This window comes from Bubalus bubalis, chromosome 18, assembly GCF_019923935.1.
Source record: "Bubalus bubalis isolate 160015118507 breed Murrah chromosome 18, NDDB_SH_1, whole genome shotgun sequence".
Classification (NCBI taxonomy): domain Eukaryota; kingdom Metazoa; phylum Chordata; class Mammalia; order Artiodactyla; family Bovidae; genus Bubalus; species Bubalus bubalis.
Window position 1 is genome coordinate 11,065,079 of NC_059174.1, and position 26,967 is coordinate 11,092,045.

General features: G+C 61.2%; 1 protein-coding gene across 5 annotated transcripts in view; it reads left to right on the forward strand.

The window, feature by feature from the left end:
* Positions 1–26,967, forward strand: part of GSE1 (Gse1 coiled-coil protein) — a 395,343-nt gene that overhangs the window by 148,577 nt on the left and 219,799 nt on the right. The window lies entirely within an intron of this gene.

Sequence of the window (26,967 nt, forward strand, 5' to 3'; positions counted from 1 at the left end):
GGCTCGCCCACCCTCCTGCCGCGGGGGCACGCTGCTCACGTCCAGGCACGTGGCTCCCAGTGTAGCCTCATTTGGGGCAGAGGGAACGAGGGGGTCCGGCCGTGGGAGGTGCTGCCTGGCGTTTTCCGGCATGGGCGTTCACTCCCACCCCCTCCAGCCACCAAGACCCTGTCCCCGCCATCCCTACTCTGTTGGACGCGTTGCTTTCCCCAGTGATGGAGAGGCTGGCCCCAAGTTGGTTGTTGGGCCTGTGAGCGTGGAGTCCTGAGGCATTTGTTGTGTGGCCCGTGGGCCCTGGAATGGGAATGGTGAGTGGACACCTGCGTTCTTACCTAGGGAGGGCCGTGCAGCAGCCCCTTAGGCCAAGACCCCGCAGGGTGGCTCCCTGGGTGTGTTGTGCCCCTAAGAGGACCAACACTTAACAGCCCCCAGCCCAGCCTTCCCTGTTGCTGGGCCACTGCGGGGGCAGCTGGTGGAAAATGCTGCTTCTCAGCGAGTGGGGCAGCCAGCTCGTGGTGCTGGGGTCCTGGGAGTCCATCTCCAGGATGCCCCCAGGCAACCACCTCTTGCTTTCTGCAGTGTGGACTCAGCAAGGGAAGGGGCTGGCTGACGGGCTGATGGGCCACCAGCCCTCCGGGGGGCGTCCAGCCCTTGGCAGAGGGGGACGGGGTGTCTGGCAGCAAAGGGGACTGCAGGTGGTGGGCAGGGACGCCTGGGACAAGCGTCTCCTTGCACTGTGCCTCGGTTTCCTCATCTGAGGAATGGGCGGGAAGGCCAGTGGGAGTGCCCGGCTCACCAGCCGGTGTGAGAATGGCAGGTCCAGTGCGGTCCTGGCGCCCCCTCCCCTGAGAGCCCGGCGTCCTGCCTGGTGTCAGAGCTGCTGCTTGTAACTCCTATTCGCCCCGCTGGCGCCTCCTCCAGGCAGCCCAGAGCATCCCTGAGGATGCTGTCCCAGCCCGCCCTGAGCTCTGGGTGATAAGCTGCACAGCCGTGACCCTCAAGGACCTCCCTGCCCCGCTGGGCACACACGAGGCCCTGCCCCCCTGCCCTGGGGCCCCTGGGGCAGGGCAGGAGCACAAGACCCACGCCGGCCAGCTGCTCCCCTGTCAGGCGGCAGCCCTGCCGGCGGCCGGGGGGATAGGGGACACGCAGCTCACAGCTGGAGACCCGCCAGGCAGCGCCCGCCCGCAGGCAGCCCCTCCCGGGGAGGCCGCTGCTTGGAAACGTGACAGTGACTAATGGTTTATTACACACCTGCCACCTCGCATCGGGCCGCGCGCACGGCCCCCGGGTCCAGCTGTGCACCGCCAGCTGGGCGGCGGGGCGGGAGCAGGGGCGTGCGCCTACAGACACATGGACACGCTGCGTGGGGACGCGCGGGGGACACGCACAGACCTGGCAGGCGCACCAGGCACGAGGGTGCGTGTGCAATACACACGGGCACACGCACACACGGCCCCGTTGCGCCCCCTCCCCAGAGCTCCTCGCCCCTCCCGTCTCCCCACTGTCCCTCCGGCTCCCTCCGTGGTGGTGGGCTCCAGCCCCCTCCCCTGTGCTGGCTGGGGCAGGGGCCTTTCTCAGCGGGCCGGGTGGCTGTGGGCAGGTTGGGGGGCTGTGTCCCTTGCCTTGGGGGGCAACTGTCCACTGTCGCTCTCTGAGCCCCAGTTCCCTGCACGTGTGGGGACAGCGGCCCTTGCCGGGACGGGAAGCCGTTACACCGCCGCCGCCCTGGTGCTGGGCTGGGGGGCTGGAGGCCGCGCGCCCCAGGGACAGGCATGGCCCAGCCGCCTGCGTCCCTCCCAGATTCAGGGGGAGCTTTGTCGTTGTCAGGCACTGCATCTGGAAGGCCCGCCTGGGGGGTGCTCGCTGGCTGGCTGCTGGAGAACAGCTCTGGGGCTGCAGGGGCAGCGGGGACCCCCGGGGCTGGGCTTCTTCCTGGCAGGCAAGGCATGGACCTTGGGTGGACCAAGCTGGGGGGAGAAGGGCGCTGTCCCAACCTCACAGCGAGGTGGCTGTCCTTGAAGGTGGCAACCCCCCACCAGCCCCAGCTCCTTCCAGTATTCTTAAGCCTTTAGTCAAAGCAAAGTCCATCTCTCATGCACCACTCGCAGGCAGCACAGAATCCAGCCAGAGGTCACTCGGAATCCATCAGCAGCCGCGGGGATGGCGTTCCTGAGCAGTGGTCTCTGTGTGGGCGAGGGGCAGCACTGTCTGGTGACAGGTGAGGGAGTAACTGGAGTCTAGGCCCAGCATCCCTCCACAGAGCTTCCGCCAGGCTCAGAACCTTCCAGAGCTGCTGAGCAGGCGTGAGGTTGTAGCAGCGAAGCCTCCCTGGCTACAGTTCAAGGTAGAGTCAGGGGCCTAGGAGGAGCCCCCAGGGGCCCCCAGGGCTGCCGGGCAAGGCTCCACAGGCTGCCTGCCACACGGCTCCAGGGCCGCCCCTCTGGGCGCAGGCTCCCCGCGTGGCCTCAGGGCTGCCTTGCCGCCCAGCTGAGCGGTGGCCCTGTGTTCTGCCCCGTGGGCCCTTGGACATTCTCTCTGAGCTCTGGAGTGGCATCTAAAGTGGCAGATATCGTCTTCATTGGTAGACGTGGTTGAAGCTGCAGACCCAACTGATGGATTTGTGGGGGGGGGGGGTGGCAGTCACCAAAAGCCGGAGCAAGGTGGACTCCGCCATCATGGCTCTGCTCCTGCTGTCGTTCAGTCACTCAGCCAACTGGGCTTCCCAATGAACTATCTCCTGTAGTTTGTTCAAACTCATGTCCATCGAGTTAGTGATGCCATCCAACCATCTCACCCTCTGCCTCCCCTTCTCCTCCTGCCTTCAATCTTTCCCAGCATCAGAGTCTTTTTCCAGTGAATCAGCTCTTCGCATAAGGTAGCCAAAGTATTGGAGCTTAAACTTCCACATCAGTCTTTCTGGTGAATATTCAGGGTTGATTTCTCTTAGGATTGACTGGTTTGATCTTCTTGCAGTCCAAGGAACTCTCAAGAGTCTTCTCCAGCACCTGAATTCAAAAACCATCAGTTCTTTGGCGCTCAGCCTTCTTTATGGTCCAGCTCTCACATCTGTACATGACTACTGGAAAAACCGTAGTTTTGACTCTACGGACCTTTGTTGGCAAAGCGAGGTCTCTGCTTTTTAAAATGCTGTCTAGGTTTGTCCCCTGGGCTCCTGCCTTTCCTCCAGTCACATCAGGGTGCTGGGGTCCGCCAGCCCTGAGGGGTGGTCTGCAGGCTTCTGTCCTATCAGACCCCTGCCACCCTACTCCCACCCAGAAAGCCTCCATCCTCATGTGTGCTTGCCCCTGGCTTTGGGGGACTTCTGGCCCGGTAGAGAGGGGTGGGCAGGAGCAGGTCTGGCCAGTGGAGTAGGAGCGTATGTGGGAGATGCAGTGCATCCTCTGTCTCCAACCTGGGCCGGCCCAGGACCCCTCCATTCACCTACTCTGGTCCCATGACGGGAGTCTGGGAAGAGTTTGGGGTTGGTGTCTACTGCTGCTTAGTGGCTTAAAAAAATACATGTTGTGCTCTGCTCCAGTCGCATCCGACTCTTTGCGACCCCGTGGACTGTAGCCCACCAGCCTTCTCTGTCCCTGGGGATTTTCCAGGCAAGAATACTGGAGTGGACTGCCATGCCCTCCTCCAGGGGAATCTTCCCAACCTAGGAATGGAACCCCGTTCTCCCGCATTGCCGGTGGATTCTTTACCATCTGAGCCACCAGGGAAGCCCTGGGTTTACATACAATCAGTATTTGTTGGGTGTGGGCCTCTCTTAAGCGTTCGGGTCCGGCCTGGCACATCCTAGATCCGCATCCTGCCTCTGCCCCTTCCGAGCCCCTGGTTCCAGGCACAACTTCTCCGCGCCCCAGCTCCCCCGCGAGTGCCGTGAGACCCTAGGTGACCCACATCCGTCGCCAAGCACCATGCCTGACGCTCAGGGATGCGGGGGCTGGCGGGGCCCTGCGAGGAGGGCCAGCTGGTGCCCGCCGGGGTCCTGGCCCTGCTGTGGCTCTTGTCGCTCCTTCGTTGGGCGGATGGACTCCCGGCCAGCGAGGTTGGGCCTCCGCAGCCAGGAAGGCAGGGCCTCGGCTTGGGTACTTGGCTCGGGCCCCAAGACGTCCTTGGCAGGCCTCGCCTGGAGCGGGTGCTGGTGCTGAGTGCTCTGGCGGGAGGCACTGGGTGGATCCTGTTCTCTGCAGCCAAGCGGCAGCTGCTTGGAGGGCAGGGGGGCCGGGCTTGGCTGCAGCCCCCAGCCCCCGCGCCGGCTCCACGGGGAGACGCTCTGCGCCGCAGCAGTATGTCCCTGCTCCTGCCGACCGCTCTCTTCCTTTGTTCATCTCCAGCTGAGCTGGGATCCAAAGTCTGTTTTCTCTCCAACCAGAGACTGTTTATCTTCTCAGGAACTTACTGTTCCCTGGGGAGCACGGAGCTTGCAAGTCGAGGCAGGAGGCAGAGAAGCCCAGGCAGCCCAGAGGCTCTGGGCTTTTTGGTAACCCCTCCCCAGGAGCCTCTGAGTGTTTAGAGGGGGCTCGCGGGGCTGGGCCCCGGGCCTCTCCCCGCTCGCCAGGCTCTGCTTGCTTTCAGCTGGTCCCTTGGCCAGGGTGCGACTTGGTGGGTCCTTGTCACTGATTCAGATTTCTGTGACATGGAAAAGAAAGGAGAACTTGGGCAATTTCATGAAATGATGAACTAAGCGTTGCCTTCACCAAAGTTCAAAACGGCACAAAGATAAAAGCAACTCTTTTGACCTGGCAAAATTGCTGTCAAGTGGGTCTGTTTGCCCCGATATCTATTTTCCTTCCAAGTAAGTCTGTGATCAAGATTTCAGGGTAGAAGAAAGGAGATCCAGCTGAGCCGTAGACATGGCCATTCTGAGACCCAGGTGGGGTATCGCGGGGGCAGTGTTGGGGACCCCAAGGAGCTAAAAACAGCACAGACCACCTCTCCAGGGCTCCTGCGCTTGGGGCCCGCCTGTCTGCCGTCCTGGCCGTGTCCTCCACCCACTCACCACCCTGCTTTTGCCAAGACTGGGATTAAGCTGGTAGGTAAGCCGGCACTCGGGGGACCTTGGCTCACCGTATCGATGTAACAGGCTACAAGAGCGCTGTGTGTAAGACTCCCCCTGCGTCCATACCAGCTCTCACCCACAACCTTCTAATTTAGAAGCAAAAGCCGTTTGAAAAACAGACATCTCTCCAACAGACCTTTGCTCGTGTCTCTAACCGTGGTTGCCTGTTCTCACATCTGTCTCCACCTCTAGGCCGCCGTTCCTGTGAGTGCATTTGTTCACAAGTGTTTGTTGAGCACCTACTGTGTGTCAAAGACTGTGCCAGGTAGCATGTGTGATGCCAGGCGGGGACAGGTTCCATGAAGCAAAATAGGGCAGAAGAACACAGAGATGAAGCTTGTGACTGGAGGCGGGCTGGTCCCAGAAGGCCCTGCCGAGGAGAAGACCCTGGGCAGAGTCCCAGCCACAGGAAGCCCAAGTGCGCAGCCCCGAGGCTGCCCGCTCGCCCGCTCCATGAAGACGGGGACACGTCTTACTGTCCTCTTTATGGCTCCAGCACCTGGCCCACTGCACAGGAGGTGCTCAGTCGATGTTTGTTGAGTGAACACAAGTTTCAAGTCGGCTGGTGCTGGGGACCTGATGAGGGGAAGGTGAAGAGGAAGTCAGATTTTCATAGACATCGAGAGCGTGCGTTTACCCAAGCTTCCTGGCCCCAGGGTCGATGTTCCAAGCAGATCCTCATTCCATTCCAGGACTTTTCTTCCCTCTCCAGGGCTTTGCTCTGAAATACAAAATTCCAGAGACCACAGGCTGTTTGCTTTTCCCTGAGGTCTCCCAGTGCAGCCACATGGGGGACAAGGATACCTCACAGTCACCTGTGAGAGATTGGTCCTTTCTCCTCCTTGGACTCGGCTGACTCTAGGCAGGGGCTGTGAGCCCTCTGGATCAAACATGCAGCTGTTGTTCAGTCGCTCAGTCGTGCCTGAGTCTTTGAGACCCCATGGGCTGCAGCACGCCAGGCTTCCCTGTCCTTCACCATCTCCCGGAGCTTGCTCAAACTCATGTCCATTAAGTTGGTGATGCCATCCAACCATCTTGTCCTCTGTCATCCCCTTCTGCTCCTGCCTTCAATCTTTCCCACACAGAGAAGAGCGTTAATTGAGCAGCCATTGAATGTCAGGTGCTGTGAGGCTGGGAACAGTTGTCTTCCTAGCTGTGTTACTTTCCCGTGGCTGCTGTAACAGATATCCATGAACTTGGCAGTTCTATCACCTTACAGTCTGGAGGTCAGAGATCAGAGGCCTGACCCAGGTCTCACTGGGCTAAAATCAAGATGTCACAGGCCTGGTTCCTTCCAGAGGCTCCGGGGAAGAATGTGTCCTTCTGTTTCTGCTTCTGGAGGTGCCTGCATTCCTTGGCTTGCGGCCCCACGTCCCTCCAACCTCTTACTTCTGTCGTCAGATCTCCCGCCCTGCCTCCCTCTCACAGGGATCCTTGTGATCACACTGGGCCTGCCTGGGACATCGAGATTGAGCTCCCGTCTCAGGGTTGGCAGGCTTCTCAATCTCCCAGGTCCCTTTTGTCCTGTAAAGTGACATGTTACTTTTGTCTTGTAAAGTGAAGCATCAGGTGTTGCGGACGAGGCTTTGGCTGTCTTTGGGGACCACTCTTTGACCCCCACACCCGTCCCTGTTGCTGGTTGAGCTGGCCACGTGCTGCCCATGGGGCGTGGGGGCCATGCCCACAACTGAAGAACAGGCTGGCTGGTGAGGACTGCATGGGGATGTAGTGCTAACTCTGCACCACTTGGCTGGGGCTGGCCCCTCTGGCCTGGTAGCTGTGCTACGGGGGGTGCCTGACCCAGCAGGTGTGTGCTAAGTCACCCTGGGTAGGTCACCCTGCGGCAGTTCCCTCCTTGGAACAGAAGTGCAATGCTAGGACCTTTCTCCCGGGGATGTGGCATGAAGGTGACCTCAGTTACTAACCACTGTGTTTAGGATGCGGACGGGGGTGTTCCCACGCTGCCTGGGAGGGGCTGGATTGTCACCTGTACCAGGAGGTTCTGGGTGCAGCTTAGTGTTTGCCCAGGAGGTGACTGCGAACATGGCCTAAGCCATACTCCTCAGGGCGTCTGCAGCCACAGTCCCCCGGCCTTCTGCCCACCGCAGGCACAGGGAAGAGACTGACCCAGAGACCTGACAAGGCTCTGCCCCCTCAGCCTCCCACCCTCACCCACCCCCAGCAAGCAGCTTGTGGCACGCCCTCTGGGCATGTCATGGGTGACCCTCTGGGCCCAGCTGGCCCCCTAAGGCAGCAGAGTCATGGCCTCCCCCCAACAGATGTCTAACCCTTCTTTTTCCAAACACACCAAGATGGGCCCTAACAAGGCCAGCACAGAGCACCCGGAAGGGCTCTCGGGAGGAGGCAGCGCTTGAACTGGGCATCTGGACCTTGTAGGGAGGAGACCCTGGGAGCTGAGACCCCGATGACAGTCAGCTCCTCCCCTTCCTCTCCATCCTTCCTTCCTGCCCCCACGAGTCTCCCGCCACAGCGTCTCTGTGGGTCCCCGAGACCATAGCCTCTGCCCTTCCTCCCACCCGAGCTGGGCCGTCCTTGGCCCTTTCTCTCCAGGAATGCCCAGGGACAGGGGCGGCTCCTGCTGCCTGGAGGACCCCACAGAGGTCCGGGGACCGGGAACCAGTGCAGGGCCTGGCACGGGGCAGGTGCTCATGGGAGACGGCCGAGTGAGGGTGTGAATGAGCGAGGGCTGCCTCGGTGGGGCTGTGACCCCTTGGAGTCTGGGGGCGGCCCCGCTGCCCAGGGCAGAGGTCTCCATGTGCCAGGAATCCCTCGACCCCTAGGTCCTGCGGGAGTTGAACCGCGAGGGGCAGGCAGGAAGTGGCCGCCACCTTCCACCCTCTAGAGCACGGATCCCGTCTGCAGCAGCTGGGGCATGAGCCGGCGGGGGGTTGGCTGGGGGCCGGGGGAGGGCGGCCGCGTGGTTGATCTGTGTCTCGCTGGGCAGCCCTGGCTTGCCGCCCTTGACCTCTTCGCTGGCGTCTCAGGACTCTGGTCCGGTCGGAGCCGGTCTGCAGACGCTGGGCAGGCTTCCTCTGCTGCTGCTGCCGCCTTGTCACCCCGCCCCCTCGGCCCCCCTCCCTGCAGGCTGAAGGGAGCTGCCCCTTGAGGGTCAGGCCGGGGGCCCAGGGGCAGGGAGAGCCCGCTCCCATGGACCCGAAGAGCCCCACGTGGCCGGCGCTGCTGCCGGGTGAGTCCTTGGGACGGCCCCATCTGGGAAGGGGGTTTCTGGGTCGGTGCCCAGACTCACAGGGTGGAAGGCCGAGATGGGGGAGCCGACGCTGAGCTGGGACTCGGTGAGGGGTGTGCGTCCTGGCTGCAGGGACACAGCGGTGTGTGTGGAACACAGCGTGACCCAGGGGAGAGACAGAGAGTCCCCAGGGGCTGGCCCAGTGGCCCAGTCTGAGCTGGGGCCCAGGGGCAGGAGTTGGGATCATAACGAGGTGCAGCGGAGCTCCGCGGCGTGGCAGCAAGCACTGCAGCTCCGGGTCCCCCTGGTGCGTCCCCTCTGCCCCCATCGTGGCGGCTTCTCTGCCCAGCGTGCCGTCACGGGGCCCAGGCTGGCGCGGGGCCTGGCGATGGGCGCCCAAGGGTGTGCACAGGTGAGCCTGTGGTCCTCCCAGCTGTTGGAGGCGAAGCGCAGAGCTGGGTGGCTCAGAGAGGCACCGACTCCTACCGCCCCTTCCTGCAGAGGGGAAACCGAGGCTCACAGGAGGGCACGTCCCTGCCGGGCGGCTCCTCTGGGCCTTCTCTGGGCACCCAGGGCCCCCTCCCCGTAGGACAAGCTGCCCTGCCTCCCAGTGCCGCAGGTGCCCCGTGGCCTGGCATCTGCTTGTCCTGGCAGGACTAGGGCAGTCCCCAGCCTAGCGGAGGGTCTAGAACTCGGTGACTCATCTGCCAAGTCCCTTCCTGCTTCTGGAAATGAGAGGAAGATATGGCAGGAGGACCGGAAGAGGGGCCAGGCAGACCCAGGAGCGGAGGAGCGGGTGGAGGGGGCCAGGGCAGCCTCTGAGGAGGCGCCGGCGGGACCACAGGAGTGCTCGGAGCTCCCCGTCCCACACCAGGGGGGACGCACAGGCCCCTCCCCTCCCTCCTCCATCATGACCGCCTCTTGGCTCCTAGGACAGCAGGCAGGGTCCCGGGATGGGAGGTGGGGGCATGGACTTTAGTCATGACTCCCACCTCCCACCTTGGATTGAGTCTGACCACAGTAAGCGCACTGACAAAGAGGGCATGCCCCCGCTGCCCGCCCGTAGGCTGGGTGACTGCGAGGCAGCGGGCGCCCCAGCCTCGGCGGTGTGCAAGCAGGAGCCTCCCACCTACTGGGCAGGTCACGGAGGAGCAGAGGCCAGATGGGAGGGTCTTCCTACCACGCCTCAGTTCCAGGGCCCACCTCCTCCACGTGCCCGTCTGTGCAGCAAGGACCTCCTTTATACTGAGGCCCTTTGGCACCCGTGGCAGGCGCCCATTCAGCAAACCCCCCGCGTCCTGCGTGCCAGGGCCCTTCCTCCCCCGTGTTCCAGGCGAGCAGCCGGCGGTCCCTGGGCCGGTCAGCTGCGTGGCAGAGCTGGAATGAAAGTGAGGCGCAGAGCTCGGGTCCTGGGCCACCACACGGGGTAAGGCGTGTCCTCAGTCACAGGCGGCCCACCCCCATTTAGGAAAACGCTCCCTGAGCTTTGAGAAGTCCAGAAGGTTCGCCGGGGTCGCTGCAGGGCTTTGGCTGGGAAGACCTTGCTGGGAGGCCCCAGGTCCCCTGCCAGGCTGGGGACAGCCCCAGTCCTGTCTGGACAGGCAGGTGCCAGGCCACACGTGGTGATGGCTGGCAGGACAGCTTGTCCTCCCAGGGGGCAGGATGCTGGGTGCCTGGAGCAGGCCCTGGCCCAGCCTGCCTCATGGGTGCTGGGAGAGCAGCCAGGGGCCACTGGGGGCTTTGATCCCATCAGCCTGCCCAGACTCCAGCCCCTTCCTCATACCCTTGGCAGCCAGAGGGACCACATTTGCCTCAGGCCCTGCCCGTGACACTGCCCGGTACCCAGCATCTGCATTTCCTGGGATTCCTGGACCAGAACATCCCTAAACAAAGGAGTGGAGCTGTGCCCTGGCCTGTGGTGGGTGTGGGGTCTTGGAGGGCAGTGTGCTCCTTCCTCCAGGTGCAGCTCTGCTCCGCCTCCTGCAGGAAGCCTTCAGGGATTGCTCTGTCCTCAGACCCTCACTTTTCCCTCAATATTACGTCTTTTTCTCAGCTCCAGAGTGGGAAGGGAACTCTTAACTTCACCCAGGTCTAAACCAGGGCATGTGTGAGAACACAGGTGGCACTGTTACCTCTTATGTGGGGACATTAGCTGAAAACCAGGACTGTCCCAGGCAAGCAGGGACATAGAGTAGCCTAGCTTATACCATGATTGTTGGCCATTTGGGGTCCTGACTTCTCTGGTTCTCTTTCTTGTCAAATAAGACAGACAGAAATGGAAAGGGGACAGGAGGGAAGGGAAAGAGTCAAAAGCACAGGTTCTTGTGTTGCTGCTTTTCAGCGGACCCTCAGCTTTCTCATCTGCGAAGTGGGCGTGCTGGTGGCGTCTGCCACACAGGGTCACCGTGGGGTTAAATGAGGCCGCACGCACAGCACGTGTTCAGTCATGCTGTCCTTGTTCCAGCACCGCACCATGTCAGACAGGGCCTCTGACGTCCTGCTTGCTGCCTAGCAGAGGGTCTATGCACAGTAGGTGCTCAGTAACATTTCTAGAAGGATGGATGGATGGAGAGTGGAGAATGAATGGATGGATGGATGGATGGATAGAGGGTGGAGGATGGAAGGATGCATAGGAAGTGGAGGGTGGGTGGATGGAAGGATGGATGGGTGGGTGGATGCTTGACTGAATGAAGAATGAATGAATGCCGGGTCTCCTCTCTTCCCAGGCAGCATGGAGACCCCAGCCCACAGGAAGCAGACAGCCCCGGGCAGGAATGACTGCTTTTGTTCCCCCAGTCCTCTGTGGTCACCCGTCACCATGGCAGGACCACACACTCTCTGCCTCTCCTTCATAAAACACAGGCCCTGGCTGCCCACCAGGCTTCCCTCCTTCCCTTTGATTTCCATCAGGACAGACGGACAGGCCAAGTGGATTTCAGATCAGTTGCTCCCTACCCCTTCTCCCTGGGGGCTGTGTGTGTCTGTCTGTCTGTGTGTCTGAGTACACGTGTCTATGTCTGTGTGTGTTGGTGTGTGTGGGGGGGTTGACATGCGTGGTTCGTGTGCGCACAGCCAGAGGTTTCAGCGGGCTGAGGGAATTAGTGTGCAGACAGTGGCTTGGGCAGCCAGCCAGGCCCACTGTCCCTGGAGGCGGCAAGGGGCCTGGACGTGACGTGTGCCTGACCTGCTGGTTTGGTGGGGACCGTGGAGGAGAGCGTCCCTGAGGCCGGCTTCTGGGACCCCAGCCGCCTCCTTCAGGGGCACCCACTGCTGCCCCAGCCTCTGTGGGGTGGGGACAGACGAGTGACTGAGGCCAGCCTCCCTGCCCCTTCTCCAGCCACAGTGGCTCCTCACCCTCCCCGAGGGGGCCGGGAGACCTCCCCAGGCATCCCCTCTCCCCAGACGTGGGGTGACAAGTGGGGCTCTGGACCAGGCTGGCCCGGGGTCAGATCCCCGCACGTGACTCCGGCCCCTTCCCTGCATCTCCCCCTCCCCCAGGCAATGGCTGACCGCACAGTCTCAGGAGCCAGACCCTGCAGGCCGGTCTGAGCCCGTCTCCCCGTCCGTGCAGTGGGCACAGCCAAGGACATCCGTCTTCCCTAGCGAGGGGGAGGCCGGGCTGCTGAGGCCCACCCTGGCCCCCAGGGGCTGGTCCGGGGTGAGTGCAGCGCTGGGTGGGCTGGCCTGGCCGCCTCGCGGCTCCCTGATGGTAGGCTTGGGCACAGACAGAGCCTGTGGCCTGGCGGTGTGGGACGGCGGTTGTGCTCCCCCGCCCGCCTGCCCTCTTGCCCGCCGCCGTGTGGTCCCGGCGGGGGACACGTGAACACAGCCTGGCTCTGTTCTCGGAGCTGTGGGAGGCAGGCTGTCACCGCGGGAGCCAGGAGCTGGAGGTGCGCCCGGGAGTGGGGGAGGGTGGCGGATGTCTGCGCCTTCCTTCACCCTCAGCGCCTGGCCCTGCCAAGCCACAGGTGCCCCCGCGGCTTGGCGGGGAGGACTGGGGCTGGGCGAGGTGGGGAGGGGGATCTTCTAACGAGAGAGTTGTCCAGGGCGACACAGGTTGTTCAGCATGGCGACTGTCACCAGAACTGCGGGCCCCGCGGGGCTTCTGAACTGCTCCCGCCGTTGCTCAGGCTGCGCACTGCACAATCTCAGAGGGTCCCCTGGGCAGACTTGCTCAGTGCGCTGTGGCCTAGGGCCTCCCACCCTCTTCTCCACCAACCAGGTCTTTGTCTTCGGTTCTGGAGCTCTGGTCATCTTTGATCAGAAGCCTGGCGTGCTGGTTGTGGTGGGGGGCATGTGAATGACCGTGGGTGACAGGGCACCCACCTCTTGTGGGTGGCATGTGGTTTGGGGGGGTTGCAAGAACCATGTCTGTCCTTCAGAGGTCAGAGTGACGTCTGCGTGTTCCGAGTGTCCCACGCATCCCATTCCCCAGGGGCATCCGTGTGGCGTCAGCACCTCATGGGTTCCACGGCCCCTGCCCCCACCTTGCCCTGCCCCTCTCCCTCCTAGCCTGCCTTGCCAATATATAACGTCTCAACTTGAGGGCTCACTGCGGGCTGCTGGCCAAACAGAACCTGGAAAAAGAGACACCGACCGAAGAGAGACTCATGAGCTTCGGGCAAGTCACCTAACCTCTCTGTGCCTTTGTTTCCTCATCTCAGAAGCAGAGCTCATAGGCTGGATTGTAGGGTTGTGGATAGATTAAATGAGGTGAAAAGCACTTAGGGACGGGACAGCATGTAGAAAATGCCAGTTGCTTCCTCACTCCATGCGCCCTGGGTAGAAGCTGCCAGCTTTGTTCTCTGCTCTGACACCTGGAGGTCCTGGCAGTTAGGAGGCTGGGGTTCACCTCCGTTGTCCCCCAGGGGTGGCTGGCACCAGACTTGGCATGGGGCGAGCCCTGGATTCGTAAACAGCTGCAGGGCTGCAGGGTGCGGCCTCCCTCTCTCCCTCTCTGGGAGCCAAGTGGGTGCAGGCCTGAGCCCCCTGTCACCCCAGCTCCTCTGCCCATGCTGGCCCCGCCTCCCCAACACAAGGAAACCACAGGTTCGGCGCTGCCTCTCAGCCTTATCTCAAGGCCTTCTGCAGACAGCCCTGTCCCCAGGAAAGGGGTTTATCGGCCTGGTCATCTGTGCCCCAGCCGACTGGGAACACGTGGTCAGGCAGTAGGGAGCTCAGAGTGGGGCAGGGGCCGCACCCACACTGGTCTTATGCGGCCCCCTCCTCCCTCCACGGGCGCTCTGGGCGTCTTAGGAAGGACCACGGCCCCAGGCTTCCTTACTAGGCTCCATGACACTCAGGACCCACCAGCCCCTTCCCCAACCTGCCGACCCAGCACCCTCCATGGGGACACCGTCCACTTGGGCTGGCCTCCCAGGGCTCATCTGGAGAGTGGGTATGTGTGTGAGGGTCGAAGTTGGGAAGCCCATTTAAGGGCAATGAGCCGTGGGGAGCCACCCAGCCTCTTTGATGCCCCGCTTACGGCAGGGGGACCCGGTTCTCCCCCTTGTACGAGCAACAACTCACAAGCGTTGGGCACTTACTGCGCCGGGCCTTCCCGCCCAGTCCACGCCTCCTGGGCGCCCCAGCCCTGCCAGCCTTGGTGGCAGAGAGGCTTATTTTCCAAACCCAAAGACAGGCCCTCAGGCAGGTATCTGGCCTTGCGAAGGCAAAACGTGATTTCTAGAATATTCCTGTGGATTATAAGAACTGCAGGACTGGCCAGGAAATTCTAACATGGATAGTCGCTATCTCCCTAAATGGTAGCAGGAAATCAGAGGTAGAGACCTTGTCTTCAGGGGTCTTAGAGTCCAGCCGGGCACCCCAAAGGTTAAGGGCACACATCGGAGAAGTCCGGGAGGGCTTCCTGGAGGAGGAGAGACAGCACCATGACTTGAAGGATTCCAGGATTCCAAGGAGGGTGGTGGGGGTCCTACTGGAGACAGAGGGAGACTGTTCCCTCAGGAAGGGGTGGAGCTCCAGGGCCTCATCTGTACTGGGCAGAGGTTGAATCCTCCCCCATCTCCTCCCGGAATCCCAGAGTCAGGACCTTGTTTCTGCAGACGAGGAAAGTGAAGCCTGGGTAGCCACTGGTCAAGGTCACAAGCAAGACAGAGGTGGGGGCGAAGTGAGGTGAGGAATCCCCCTCTCTCCTGCCCAGGTTCCCCACCTCCCAGCACCCCACACCACGATTGGGTTTACTCTGAGTCTCAGACCTTTGGTCTGTGCTCTGTGTTGGACGGTGGTGGCTTGAAATCGTGACATAGACCCGTTTAACAAATTGGCTCCATTTGGTGCAGCCCCAAATCTGATTGGATCCAACTAGCACTCACTGGGTGGGTGGGCATCCGTCATCCACCCTCACGGCCAGCCCTCCCGGCGGCTCCTCCCCAGGGCACGTGCCGTCCTGCCCAGGTGAGAGGTACTCCTTCCCCAGCCTTTGCATTTCATTAGTTTCTGGGTGGGCGTGGGAGCCTGCTGGTAAAGTCTTGCCAATGCATGTTAATTTAAACTTTTTGCATTGAGCTAGAATTCACATTACATAAAACGGGCCGCTTTATAGTGACTAACGCGTTTGGTCCACTCACGATGTTACACGGCCATTGCCTCTTCCCAGTTCATCGCCCCCAAAGGGACCCCTGTGCCGTGTACTGGTCCTCGCTCCTCCTGCCCCCACCCCTGGCAGCCACCAGCTTGCTTTCTGCTGCTACGGATTTGCCTCTTTGGGCTTTTCACGTACATGACTCAGACGATGTGCGGTCCTTTGTGTCTGGTCTCCCTCACTGAGCTTGTTTTCAAGGTCCGTCCATGTTGTAGCTGTATCAGAGGATCCTGTTCCTTTTCGCGGCTGAGTAATACTCCAGTGCCTGGCTGTGCCCCATTTTACGTGTTCATTCTTCTACTGACGGACACTTGGGTTGTCTCCACATTTGGGTTGTTATGATGAACGCTGTTGTGAACATTCGTTCACAGGCCTGACTTGGAACACTTGTTTTCCGTTCTTTGGGGTATACAGTCAGCCCTTGAAAGCGCAGGGGTTGGGGCGCCAACACTTCAAGCAGTTGAAAATCCTCTTGTAAGTTATAGTCAGCCCTCTGCACCCACAGTTCCCCCCATCCAAGGATTCACCAACCACAGATCCTACAGTACTGTCCTATCTACTGTTTAAAAAAAACCCGTGCATAAGCAGACCCGTGCCATTCAAACCCATGCTGGTCAAGAGTCAGGTGTATACCTAGGAGTGGAATCTGCTAGGTCACACTGTGAATTTAATTTTATTTCATAAATGTGTATAGTGCTCTGACTAGGTGCAGCTTCATATTCACAAAGCCCCCAAGAGGAAGGCGGTGTCAGCCCCATTTACAGATGAGGAAGCTGGGGCTCAGCAGTAAGCCAGGACTGGAACCAGGCAGTTGGACCCTGGAAGTTCCCACTGGCCCAGAACCGAGGCTGGCAGCTCCCTCTGGCCCTTGCTGGGGTGACCTTTTCTCAGGGTCACCCAGAACGCTGGCCCGTCTGGGACAGCTCTCCCTGCTCACCCTCTCAAGGGGCTTCTGGGTGAACCGGAGGTGGGCGTGTCTGTCCGTGGAGAGAAGTGTCACCGAGAATGAGAACCAGGCGCCTCTCCAGGTTGGCTCCCCCTCCTGACGGCAGCCTGGGATCACTGTGCTGACCCGGGGGCCGGCCCCGTGTGACCCCCCTGTCTCCCCGCCAGTCACGGGGTGCCGAGAGCCCCATCGGCAGCTAAGGTACCCACGCCAGCAGTGCAGGCCCTCAGTCCGCCCGGCCCCCGGCCCCCTGGGCCTCCGTGGAGCCCCTGCTGCTTCCCGTGCCCGCTCCTGTGAGTGGTGGGCTCGTCCCTCCCCTGGGCATCAATCACGCAGCCCCGGCCCTGGCGGCCACCCCCGGAAGCATGGTTATCTCCCAGCCACACACCCTGCGGGGCCGGGGCACATGGTGGCCCCAATGGCTTATCTCCCAGCCCGCAGTCCCTCCCAGTCTCTCCGAGTCTGGCTTTATCTCGCAGTTCCGGGCCTTTCCTTTACCCACAAGCTGGAGGGATGGGGGCTGGAGCCTTGTGGTCCTGGACCCTTGGGACTGGCCCCTGCCGGGAGCACTGGTATCCTACAGGACATGTGGTGACCCTGAAATCTTCCGGACACTCAGACCCCGTCTCTGCAGTGTGGGTAACTGAGTAAAACCTCTCCCAGTCTCACAGCCTGGAGGGACCCCGGGCCAGACGGTCAGCCCCTCTATCCCCGGTGACAGAGGCCTGGACACCTGGGGCCCCTGCTCAGGGGCTTTCCACTGGTGCCCTGGCGGGGAAGCCCATGGTGGACCCTGAGTGAGCTGGAAGGATGGAGTGGGCCTGGGACAGAGCTGGTCAAAGTGCTTCCGAGTAGAAGAAGTTCTAGAAGCCTTCCTCCTCCCTGTAGGCTTGTCTTGGGGCAGGGACGGACTCCAGCACCCTCCAGCCTGGAGCTGCTGCGGGGCGCCCACCATAGCCTAGCAGGCTGGCCCTGGGCACCCAGAGCTCCGTGCACACACGTACACACAGTTCCCAACATGTGTACATGCCATCTCTCTCACACACACACACATACACAGCCTCAATGCATGATCACACATGTATTCATACATATGAACACTCAGACACTCAGTCTGTCTCACACTCAAGCACACACTCAGTGCTCCCAGTGCGCACACGCACACACACTCATTCGTGGGCTCTCTCTCCCTCTCCCTCTCTCTCTCTCTCTCACACACACACACACACTCACACTCCTCCCCCAGGGCCAGCCTGGGTGACTGTGAGTTTCCTCAGAAGCTGCCCACAATTGACTATTCATGCTTCCCTCTAATTGCCTCGTGGGTGTTTGTCTGCCTGGGGAAGGGAGCCAAGGCCAGGGGGGTTTTGAGCCTCAGGGTCTTGAAGGCCAGACTGGGATAAGCAGTATCTGCCATAAAGGGCCCCCCGCCCAGGGCAGGAAATCCTCAGATCAGGGATGGCAGGGCCCTTGGGTGGACCCCGCGTGCTTCCTACCTACAGAGCCCGGGGTCAGAGTGGACCACTGGTCTCTGGGCCGCAGGATTGTGCCTTTGGCCCAGAGGCTGCTTGTCCTCTGTCCCTGGCTGTCCCCTCTGGGGCTTGGCAGCCGCCCCCAGCCTTGGTTCAGATCCTGGTTGGTTTTCCCTTCAGAATCCAGGCAATGCTAACCACCCCGCCTGCCAAAACCGCTTCACAGCGTGTCCCCGCCCAGAACTCACTCCGCGCTGAGAAGCAGTCAGTGTCAGTTCCCTCCAGATGAGGACAGGCTCGGAGGAGGGAGCGTAGCCGTGTGCCAGCCCAGGATCCTGTTCCGGGGCCCCAGAGCGCCCCCTCCCCGGGAGAATGGGGAACACACCTCCGCACACCAGCTGAGCCGCCTCTGAGGACATAGTGGGGGTTTCAGGGGGGCCTTCACCCTGAAAGGGCCAGGCTCGGCTTGCAGAACCTCTTTCTGGCCCCCAAACGGAGTGCTGGCTCCCCTCCCATGCCCTGCTGCTTGCTTGCTGTGTGACCTCAGACCACTATCTCAACCTCTCTGAACTTTTCCGTATCAGCAGCCTCATCAGCAAGGGCCGGTCCCAGTTGTTCAGCACAGGGCCTGCAGAGTTGGCACCGAACCAGCGGTCTCCAGTGATATCAGAAGAGCTTCTATTTGTCTGTCCGCCTGTCCCCTGGTCTTGCTCTGGCTTCTCAGACAAGCCGGGGCCTGTGCAGGGGGCCGCTCAGCCCACAGAAAGGCCGTGAGCTCCCAGCCGGGCAGAGGGGTGGAGGGTTACACGTGCTGGGTGGCCCTCATCTCTGGGAACCTCGACGAGCTCTGGCTAAATTAGGCCCCGACCCTCCTGAGGGACAGCCGTGGGTGGAGGCGTGGACTGATTTGAAGCTGGTCCCGCAGTGGAGGGGTTCGGGGGGAGGCCTGGAATAGGCCTGTCCAAGTCTCGTGGGCTTTTCCTGAACCCTCCCAGGGGGCTCTTTGGTGAGTAATGGGGGGAAACCAGGGGAGGTGAAGACCCACCTCTGGAGCAGGCCTGCTCAGAGCCTCTTGAGCCGGGGGAGGGAGCTGGGCGCCTGGCCCCCAACGCAGCCTCTTCTCATTCAGGGCTCCGTCTCCCTGGCCCCTGCCCTTGGCCCCGGGTGCTCCGCCAGCTGGGAGATGAACCCGTTCTCGCCAAGGAGGTCCCCTGTCCCACGTGGGGCCCAGCCGGGTAGGGCCACCTCAGCAGGTGTCTAGGGGTTGGTGCTGGCCAGGAGGAGCTTATTTGTGCCAAGGGTTAGGGGCAGAGAAGGGCAGCCCCCACTGTCAGAGCCTGCTGGCCAGATGCCTGGACAGACTTACAGCTGCAGAGTCAGGACTTGAGGGGAGATGCTCGCTTCCGGCCCCCATGTCACGGCGGGGCTGGGCCCCTTCTTGGGATCTCTGGGGAGCGAGGCGGGGGGCACAGCTGAGCTGAGCTCCCGGCCTAGGTGGAGTCCCGACAGCAGGGGAGGGGTGTCCACAGCTTCCCCCCACCCCGCTCCAGGGTCGGGCTGGCCACTGATGGATGGTAATGAGACCCAGGGAGTCTGATGAAGTTCATTTTTCACCTGCCCGTGTTTTCGCCTCCTTGCTCTCCCACGGCAGCCAGTAATCCATCCTGGAGCCCTTCAGAGGCCTCGGCAGTAATGGGGTCATAGATCACTCCCTCGCGGAGCTGGAGCCGGACAGGAGAGTGGAGCCATTAAGGATGACCACCAGTGACCCCGGGCCGGGCTGGCTCCAGCTCTGGCTCCAGCTGCAGATGGGGCCTGTCGCGCCCTGAATGCGGCGGAGGGTGGGAGAGGGCGGAGCAGCAGCTCCGGGGTTGGCGCTTGCCCCCTGGGAGTGGGGAGCATCAGGGGAGGGCAGGTCTTCCCAACTGAAGGAGCAGACCCCCCCGGCCCCGAGGACACCCAGTAGGGGGTCACTTTGCAAGCCTGTCCAGGGCGCCCTGTGGCCGTGTGATAGCAGTCCCTTCACTCAAGTCCTCTGGGACAGGTCCGGGTTGACAGGATGCCTGCGTGGAGACCACCCCCATCCCCTGCTCTGTTCAGACAGGGTGACTGCAGGTGGAACCCTCCACACACCTCCTCGCCCTTGTCCAGTTGAGCAGTGTGGCCCATGGAGACTAAGAACAGCAGCGGGCACCCTGGCCGCCCTCCTGGGATGTTCCATAGCGCACTGGGGAGGCAGAAAGGAGGGACTGTGGTGAGCGGGCCTGATGGTGAGGCTCCAGCCTGATGGTGAGGCTCCAGTACACGTGAGCCGGACTCTCACCACACCAGGAAGGGAAACCGACGAACCAAGGTTTGGCAACCCCCAGGCCATCACGAGCAGGGTCCTTGCCCAGCCCCTCCACTGTCCAAGCTCCAAACAGTTTGAGAGGGGATGCTCTGAGCCCCTTGAGGATGCAGGAGGCCTGCTGGGGCTGTCCCCAATCCTGCCTGACAGCTGTGGTCTCTGGGGGCGCCCTTTCCGGTCCAGGACTCGGCAGGTTCAACATGCAAGCTGCCCGGCCTTCAGGGAGGAGGGTGTTGGCTCCCCTAGCATCCGAGGGCCCCGCCTCCAGGCCCCGCTGAGTCCCACCCCTGCAGGTTTAGAATCACCCCTTCCCAGCTCTTGGCCTCCTCCCCGAACCCAGCGCAGGCAAGCCCCATCACTGCCCCTGCCTTCCTGCGGCCCCTTCTTTCCTGGGCCTGGAGGGGGGCCTTTGCCCTTGCTTCCCTCCCACCCACGCTGCTTAGGCCCCACGGTCTGTGGGACTGGCTTCCCTTGCCCTTCAGGCATCGGCTTCACTGTCACCTCCTCCATGAGGCCCTTCTGGATCATCCAACCTGATCACCTTAACTCCTCATTCTCATAGACGTTGATGGTCTTTCTTCCTCATCCTTGGCACTAACCACCCCAACTGTCTTATTCATTGATTTCCATGGTTTTTAGTGTCTGCCTTTGCTATCGCGAGAGCTCGTGCATCTCTTTTGTTCCTCCATGTGTCCCCAGAATGGGGGGAGAGTGCTTGGTGTGTAGTACGTGCTCAGCTAAAATAACGAGTTGCACAAATGTGTGGATGGAAGGACAGATGGGTGGATGAGCGGATAGGAGGCAGGCAGGGAGGGTGTTCGGGTGGATGGACAGGCCGCAGGTGGGAGGAAGGAAAGCAGAGAGGAAGGCAGGCTTCTTCCTTCCTCTGACCCAGGTCTGCCCGCGGATGGGGGACAGCAGGGAGTGGCTGGTGGCTCTGTTAGCGGCTCCGTTTTAGTGGCTGGGCTGTGACAAGGTGAGTGGGAAGGTGGGTTAGAGGGAGCATCTCCAGGCAATGGCACAGGTGTGTGATGGATTCTGAACGGTGGAGAAAGTCTCCCTGATGTCGAGGGTCCTCTCGGGATTTAGGAATTGGCCATCTGATCAAGACGGGGACTTCGGTCCTGAGGCCAGCCAGGTCTGAGCCCCCACGCTGGGGAGAGAGGAGCCCGCCTGTAGCTGTGCGACTGAGCGGAGCCTCTCTGAGAAGCGGCTGGGCTTATCCCAGGGTGGGTGGTTGGGGCTGCAGAGTGGAGCAGGAAGACCCTGCATCAGATTTGCATGGCCGCTCAGAGCTCCTTGAGGGGTGCTGTCTCTGGTCCCCTTCTGCATCCCACTCACTCTTTGTCACTGTCCTGTGGGCCCTGAACTGGGGAGGGGGTGCCCTGCTCTGCTGGCTGAGCCTCCAGGGTCTTCCCTTCTGCGCCCCTAAGAAGAATCCTGACAAAGCACGGAGCTCTTCCTGCTGAAGCCACTACTGTGTGAGCCCCTGAGCCCTCGCCACACCATGGGGGAGGCGTGGCTGTGGCCCCGGCCTCGAGAGGCGCCAACTGAGTCCCAGAGCGTGGCGTCACTCTTGAGCAGCCGCGTGGTGGGTAGCCCCGAGCTTAGCGCTCTGTGTGGCCGGGGTGCTGAGGCTCACAGACCCCGCCCAGAGAGCCGAGCCCCTTACCCCTTTTATCCAAGAGGCCATGGGGGCAGGGCAGAGGCCCTAAGGAGGGACAGAGAATAAATCACCAGCTGCACTTGGGATGAGCTCAGGTGCGTCCTCAGATCAGGCTGGGGGAGCCCCTGTTCTTGCGTGTCCCCAGGGCCCAGGACTGCTGCTGGAGCCTAGTAGGTGCTCAGTAAATTCTTAGTGCTTGTAGCTTTGTGAGGTCTCAGGTACAACCCTGCCGAGGCAGGAGGATGCACTCAAGTGACCGAGGGGAGGCGCCCAGCAGGACAGGCGTCTCTTTACAGCAACGTCAGGGTCAGATTCCCACCAAGCGGGGGGAACCTGGGGCCAGGTGGACGGGCGGGCCCAGGAGCCCCCTTTGAGCCTTAATTCCAAGAGTCCGCTTTGTGTCCCACCGTATAACAGTATGATAGCTTAGGGTCAAGCTTTGGTCCCATAACTTGTTGGAAGACGTTTCAGAACAATAAAGGTGTCTGGCTTTATATCTGCTCATATTTCATCCTTGCTTTAGCCTCTCCTGCTTACTCGCCTTGGATTTACTGTGCGAATATTTTAAACGGGTTGAGATTTGATGCCCGCGTTCCTGGCGGTGCCTGTCCCCTCCCGCCCACCATGGGGCGGGGGTTGGGTGGCTGGCCTCCGCCTGCTGAAATATTTACCTCCCGGCTCCTCTGACAGCCTGAGCTGTCTCTGGAAGCAAAGGTGATTGGATGGCGGGTGTTACGACATTACACCCTGTGTCTGCGCTCCCATGATGCGGCAGAACGATAAGGCGGGTGGGGATTGATAGCCCGGCCTCACCGCGGGTGCCCCCGGAGTTGACAGAACAAGGGCGCCAGCCTCCCCGGCTCGGGCTGCGTAAAGGGTCCGATGCTGTCAGCCCTCCAGGTCCCCGCGGCTGTCAGCCCCGCGCCCTCCAGAAGGGGCCAAGACCGAGCGGACAAACCCACCGCTGCGCTGCCCGGGATTTAGTGGTTCTGGGCGGCATGCTGAGTGCCTTGGGTTTGTGAATGTGCCGTGCACACATGGCCACCCGAGGAGACAGGCCGTTTTATCCCTTTTGTCAGTGGAAGAGACTGAGGCTCAGAGATAAAGTGACTTCTCACTGTACTCACGTCCCCGGGGCAGTCATCACAAAGGACCACAAACTGGGCAACTTAAAACACCAGAAACAGATCCTCCTGCAGTCCCGGAGGCCAGACATCCAAGATTGAGGCATAGGCAGGGCCGTGGTCCCCTGGGGCGGGTCCCTCCGTGTCTCTTCCAGCTTCAGGGGGTTCCGGCCACCCCTGGCACCCTGTGGCTCACAGCCACATCACTCTCTCCCTGTCGCTCCTTTCACGTGGCCGTCTCCCCCTCCGTGTCCACATGCTCCTTCTCACATGAGGACACCAGGCACTAGATGAGGGCCCATACGAGGCTCATTTTAACGTGGTCATACCTGCAGAGACCCTCTTTCCATAAGGACTCACACTCATAGTCTCCAGGTGGACGTGACCGTGGGGGAAATGTTCACCCCAGTACTCTTGCCCGGGATGCCCATAGTAGGTTCTGCCGGGGCCCTGCCCGCACCTCTCCCGCCTGCCCTGGCGCTCCCCGGCAGAGACGGAGCCCCTGTAATGATTAAAAGTCTTAGCTGCCACTCCAAGCAGGGGATTGGCATCCCACCAAAGAACAGATGTGTCACTGATAAAGCCTCCCTCCTCCTGTCCTTCCCGGGGACCCTTCTGTCCCCGAGTCCCCAGAGGCCCACTCAGCGTGGTCCCTCCCCTGCTTCCCAGTCTCTCTGCCCCAACTTCCCGAAGCCCCTCACAAATAAACCCCTTGCCCGTGAATCAATCCTTGTCTCAGGCTCTGCTTCGGGGAACACAAATGAAGACAATACAAATAGTTAAAATAACAGAATAGCCAACGTGAGTATCGTTGACTCTGTCTGAGGCAATTAGTTAATACATCTAACGCCTACAGCAGGCCCCCGGGTGGGGCTGCCCGATTCAGAAAGGAAAGCAAAACAGGGCGCTGGGTTAAATTTCAACTTGAGATAAAGAATTACATTTTTGTATAAGTATATCCCAGAGTCCCTTGGACTGCAAGGAGATCAAACCAGTCCATCCTAAAGGAAATCAATCCTGAATATTCATTGGAAGGACTGATGCTGATGCTGAAGCTCCAATACTTTGGCCACCTGATGCGAAGAGGCGACTCAATGTAAGAGACCCTGATGCTGAGAAAGATTGAAGGCAGGAGGAGAAGGGGATGGCAGAGGATGAGACGGTTGGATGGCATCACTGACCCGATGGACATGAGTGTGAGCAAGCTCCGGGAGTTGATGATGGACAGGGAGGCCTGATGTGCTGCAGCGGGGGTCGCAAAGAGTCAGACAGGACAACTGAGTGACTGAACTGACCGATCCTATGTCATGGGTCTCCCAGGTGGCTCAATGGTAAAGAATCCACCTGCTTTTGCAGGAGAAGTGGGTTCGATCCCTGGGTCAGGAAGATCCCTGGAGAAGGAAATGGCAACCCACTCCAGTATTCTTGCCTGGGAAATCCCGTGGACAGAGGAGCCTGGCGGGCTACGAGGAATGGAAGGGATGCTAATGAGTATGGGACCATGGCATCCATGCCCAGAAGATAGCAGCCGGCTCCAGCGCTCTGAGCTTTCTAGGAGTCCTGGTTCAGAACCAGGCCGTCCCCCAGTCTGGTGGCCCAGCCTGAGTGCAAGGGTTTGTGGTCAGCCCCTCACCCCCACCCCACCCTGCCAGCCTGGGCAGGTGGGCCTCATCGCCGCCAGAGGGCAGCAGGGGCCTGGCCACCACTCCAGCCCTGCAGTCCATACCCGGGTCCCCCGGGACAGAGCTGGGCTTGGGGAACTCCGGTCTTGGGGGGCGGTGGGTGCTGGTCTGCTGGCGACAGTGTAATGGGCCCCTCCCCCAGGGCACAGTCCCTCAACCCCCGATGCCTCTCCTTACCTACCTGGGAGTGAAGGAATGAATGAAAGTCTGTGTCACAGGGCCGCGCCGTTGCTGCTGGCTGTGGGGTTCTGATTGTTGAGTGTGCTCTCAGGTGGCCCAGGAAGGTTCCCGCCCTACCTGCTGCTCACAAACATCTGTGAGGGTGGAAGCCAGCGAGGGGGCTGCGGGAGAGGAGAGGAAAGAGGTCAAGGCCCGAGAAATTAAATGTTCATCAACGTGGGCCCGTGCTCACAAAGTAGGGCAGAGCCATTAGCGCTCATTAAAATTTAATACCTGTCTGTGCTCCGCGGCCCTGTTGGACACTGCTCTAATGATGGGTGGAGAGGGAGAATTCTCAAATAATCGTGGAGGCTGGGGACTTGCTTTCCTCATGTTAACGTGGAGAGAATGGGCTGGCTTTGAGCTTCACCTTCAAGCCAGTGGTTTGGTGGGTCCCTGGGCGATTGAGTCCCCTGCATCTGTTCTTATATTGTGGCTGGTGTTGTCCTGGAAGGTCTCTGCCCCTCCTCCCCTCTGCGGTTCACCCCAAGCTTCCAGGCCCTGCCAGGGGGAGCCAGGCATGGGCTTCCCCTCCGAAGGTCTATGGGGGAGTTGGCATTAGTTCATTTGTCTTCCTTGGAAAGGCGTCCCCTCCTCCTTCCCCCAGACCATCTTTTCCTGCAGCCAAGTGAACCTTCCCTGTCCCATTGGAAGCATGCCTCCAGGAAGCATGTCTTCCTCGGCACCGTGAACACCCTCCATGCCAGCCCCAGCTCCCTGGGCACACGGTTTCTGTTCTCAGCATGGGCCGGGCCAAGTGCTCTAGAAACTCAACAAGGGGCCCGACTGGAAGCATCCCTGGAAGACTCCCTGGAGAAGGTGGCGCTAAAGTCCTGGGAGGACGTATATGAGAATTAGACCTGTGTAAGGAAGCAGCTGGCCATTCTCAGTTGGGGAGCGTGAGCTTGTAGGAAGGGCGGGGGCTTGGGCACCTTGCAAAAGGGAGGCTGATGTCAGGCCCTGGCCAGGTGGGAGGTGAGCAGGAGGGAGGGTGTGGGGCAAAGTGGGACAGGGCCTGAGAAGGGCAGGGCCCATGCCAGGCGAAGAGTGTGGACCCCGCCCTGAACCCCTGATCCAAGAAGGGAGTGGAGCAGGCCCAGAAAAAGCTAAAGCCTGTGGCAGCCAGGGCTTCAGGGCAGTGTGGACTGCGGAGTGTCTTACAGAGGAACGAAGGGAAGAAACCAAGATCACTGCGTCCCTACTGTGCACCAGGCTCTCCCTGCGCGAGGGGCAGCATGAGTCTCCCATTTTACAGGTGTGCAAACTGAGGCAGCTCCGGGGCCCGGTCAGCCCAAGGGTGGAGCAGGAAGATGCAGAGGGGCATCTCGGAGCCTACAGGTCCGGCCTGGCTGGACACGGGTTGGCACATCCACCAGCCGGAGACACCTCCCAGAGGCCAGTGCCGAGCTCTTGTGGCTCCGGCTTTGGGCCGGGCACGCTGCCCAGCCCTCACCACAGCAGCTCCCAGCATCCCTTCCCACCAGGGCTCCCAAGAAAACCCTTCACATGTTTTGACTCACCCTTAATAAATGCGCCTTCCATCTGTCACCTCCGCCCTCCCTGCCCACACTCTCCCGGGGCCTGCCCAGAGCAGCTCCTAAATCATCCAGCCTGCCTCCGCCTGGCCCCCCGCTGCCTTCCCCCCGTGCTCCCCCCCAAGCAGCTTCAGCCCCTCGCCAGCCTGACTGCAAGCAGAGCGCGCCCAGAATAGATCAGGAGGGAGGGGAAAACCGCAAAAATCCAGGCCCTGCAGAAGAGGCGCTTGGGGAGTCCTTCAGGACTCAGGGCCGCCCCAGACCAGACCCAGGACCCCCGGCCTGGGGCCTCGGGGGTGCTGGTGGGCTGTCCCCAGGCTTCTTTTTGTCCACTGAGCTCCCCCCAGGGGCTCTGGGGTTTTCCTCCTTTTTTGCCCCGGCTTCCTTCCTCTAGAATGTTCGCTCGGGTGCCAGTAGGGCCATTGAACACATCCTCTCAGCCCGAGGCAGCCGCCCCCAGCCTCAGTCTGCCTCGCTCATTCAACAGCTCATGGTCCTCATCGGAAAACCCACTCAGATCCCGCAGGAGGAAGGTGGGGTGTGAACCTCCGTCCCTCCTGTTCCCCAGCCACCCCCGAGCGCCTGCGGGCCTGGGGTGGGGGAGTAGATAAGAGTGACAAAGTGCAGCTTCTTCTGGGCCAGCTCAGGCCCTGGGCTGCGGGGTGGGGAGGGGAGGGGAGGGCTTGAGAGTGGGCGGCGTATCTTGTCTCAAGAGACAGGAAATATCCGGCCACAGGCCCTAACGCAGACAGGTCCCGGCTTGAACTCTAGAACAGAGCCTGTTATCTGCCCCTGTGATGCAAAAGCTCCCCTCCGCCACCCAGCACCCTCTCCCAGTTCCCCGTGGGAGGAGCCGCCACCCCGGGGCGCCTGGCAGAGCTGGCCGCGGTCTGCCAACGCCTTCCGATGCCAGGCCGCTGCCAGAGGCGGGCTGCCCACCGCCAGGCGCCAGCGGAGGAAATCCGTTGGCTCAGGGCCCGGCGGGTCCCTCCTCTCCTTGATGTGGGGGTACAGGGCGCTTGGCTGTGCACCCTTCAGGGCACCCAGGGCGTGTCCGAGTCCTCTCTAGAGCTGGGAATGAACATCTGGGGGC